Below are 2200 nucleotides of genomic sequence, written 5' to 3' on the forward strand. Positions count from 1 at the left end.
TGCACAAAAAACACAGAACATACAATAGACAAATGACACGACACACACCGGGACTGCTCTGCCCGCCTCGGCATTGCGATCAAAAGTGAGACTTGCCCTTTATGTGGGCTAAGGGGCCCCTTCTTGGACATTCCCGCCTTCAAAGCTGACTCAAAAATCCCTCCCGGCGAGGCCCGACCCGGCACCCTGCTTTCATCCCCTCTGTGGGTCATAACCCTCAACTTATCTCTCGGACATCTGGGATGTGAATCCGCCTCGGGTGCAAAACAAGGCTGCCTCGCTGTCCGGGAAGTTCCTGCCATCTCCTAGTCGGCTACAATGAAGAAAACCAAACATCAGTACATGAACTTAGTGGCACGTCAGCCAAAGCCTGACAATTCCGCTACTCACCGTCTCCTAAGAAGGCCGGGGTCCTCTGGCAGCACGCTTCTGCCACACTCTGAGGCCAACGCCATCGTTGTGGGGTACGCCTGGGTTAAGAAGGGACAAGGTGCTGTGGAATTGCTTGAACTTGAGGGGACCCTCGCTCCTCCTGCATCCCTCCCCGACTCGCCGCAACTCCTCTGCTGTTGCCAAAGGTCACCCGCAAGGCACCTTGGAACAGAAAATGTAAAGGCTTCATTGCCGAGTCCCATAACGCTTTGGGAGGGCTCACAAGGGTGGCGAGCCAGCTCTGTCAGCCAGTCGGTGAGGGGATTTGGCATAATACAAGTGGACTGCCTAAAACACGCAAATGACCGTGGCTGCTTAAAGTCTAGAGTACCGGCACTCAGCACCTGAGCAATAACAACTTTTACCTTCCACCGGTCACCGCTTACCTCACTCACTTGACCTTGACTGCTGCTATCCAGCTTTATCTCATAAAAACAAAAGAATGGTGCTATAACACAGCCACCATTTACGCTTGCCCAGCACAGACAGTGACTGACCTTCCTGCGGGAATCCCCTCACCCGGTGTGGGGCTCTCTGCCACCGATTTAATCCGTCTGCATCTGAAAGAAAGTGATGACAAAAGTCAAAGGGCTGCATGAGAACTTAACAGCTCCGGCCATCTTGTGTGAATCTAGGAATATCATCTAGAGCCCAGCTACACCCTACATTACCAATTTCAAGTCCCCAGGCCTTGTTCTATTACACCTACATGCTGGACTATGCAGCAGGGCAGAGCAGCTCCGGGCCAAACCCATGCAAGCACCCGTGACACAGGAGATGACAAATGAGGAGACATGACAAGGAGAGAAAACTCTCTGTGAAAAGAACAACTGCAAGCACATCGAAGGGCTAAGGCAGAAGAGACAAGATGCCCAAAAGAACATAACAATAGACAGGTGACACAACATGCACCGGGATTGCTCTGCCCTGTGCAATTGTGATCAAAAGTGATACTTCCCTTTATGTGGGCTAAGGGACCCCTTCTTGGGTATTCCCGTCTCCAAAGCCGGCTCAAAAATCCCTCCCGGTGAGTCCCGACCCGACACCTGGCTTTCATACCCTCTGTGGGTCTTAGCCCTCAACTTATCTCTCAGAAGCCTGGGGCTGCGAATCCTCCTCGGGTGCAAAAGAAGGCCGCCTCGCCATCCGGGAAGCTCCTGCTGTCATCAGGCTGTTGTCTCTTGGGTGGCTGCGATTAAAAAATAAAACCAAACTTCAAGTCCTGAACTTAGTGGCACGTGGGCCAAAACCCTACAATTCCTGTACTCACCATCTCCTAAGATGGCAGGGGTTCTCAGGCCACACGCTTCGGCCGCGCTTCAAGGCCGACGCCGCCGTCGCAAGGTACACCTGAGTTAAGAGGAGACAAGGTGATGTGGCATTGCGGAAACTTGAGTGGACCCTCGCTCCTCCCTCCCTCCCTGACTCACCACAGCTCCTCGGCCATTGCCAAAGGCAACACAGAGAGCGCCTTCAAATGGAAAAGGCAATGGCTTCATCTCAGAGTCCCGTGATACCTGGGGAGGGCTCATGAGGGCAGCGAGCCAGGTCCGTCAGCCGGTCGCTGAGGGGGTTCAGCACAATACAAGTGGACCGCCTAAAACACACAAATGACAGTGGATGTAAAGAGCTGCACCAGAACTTGGCACCCAAGGAATAACAAGTGGTTCTTTCCACCAGTGACTTCTTACCTCACTCACTTGACCTTGACTGCTGAGATCTGGCTTTACTTCCTAAGAACAAAGACAAGGAACAATGCTGTAACACA

The 2200-nt window shown here is 52.8% G+C and overlaps 2 long non-coding RNA genes across 2 annotated transcripts in view; both read right to left on the minus strand.

Moving 5' to 3' along the window:
* The window catches only part of LOC108448648, a 9104-nt gene that overhangs the window by 771 nt on the left and 6133 nt on the right, over positions 1 to 2200 (minus strand). Inside the window, exons 9-13 of the long non-coding RNA XR_001864612.1 lie at positions 2124 to 2165; positions 1863 to 2029; positions 1703 to 1782; positions 1142 to 1621; positions 930 to 992 (exon numbers count right to left, since the gene is read on the minus strand). This is a non-coding gene — a long non-coding RNA (uncharacterized LOC108448648). The remainder of the gene's footprint in view (positions 1 to 929; positions 993 to 1141; positions 1622 to 1702; positions 1783 to 1862; positions 2030 to 2123; positions 2166 to 2200) is intronic.
* On the minus strand, positions 11 to 878 carry LOC108448649. The gene is made up of 3 exons (XR_001864613.1): positions 819 to 878; positions 391 to 470; positions 11 to 313 (listed from the first exon to the last, which is right to left on the minus strand). It is a non-coding gene; the product is annotated as an uncharacterized LOC108448649 (long non-coding RNA).

This window comes from Corvus brachyrhynchos, unplaced genomic scaffold (assembly GCF_000691975.1).
Source record: "Corvus brachyrhynchos isolate BGI_N302 unplaced genomic scaffold, ASM69197v1 scaffold348, whole genome shotgun sequence".
NCBI lineage: Eukaryota > Metazoa > Chordata > Aves > Passeriformes > Corvidae > Corvus > Corvus brachyrhynchos.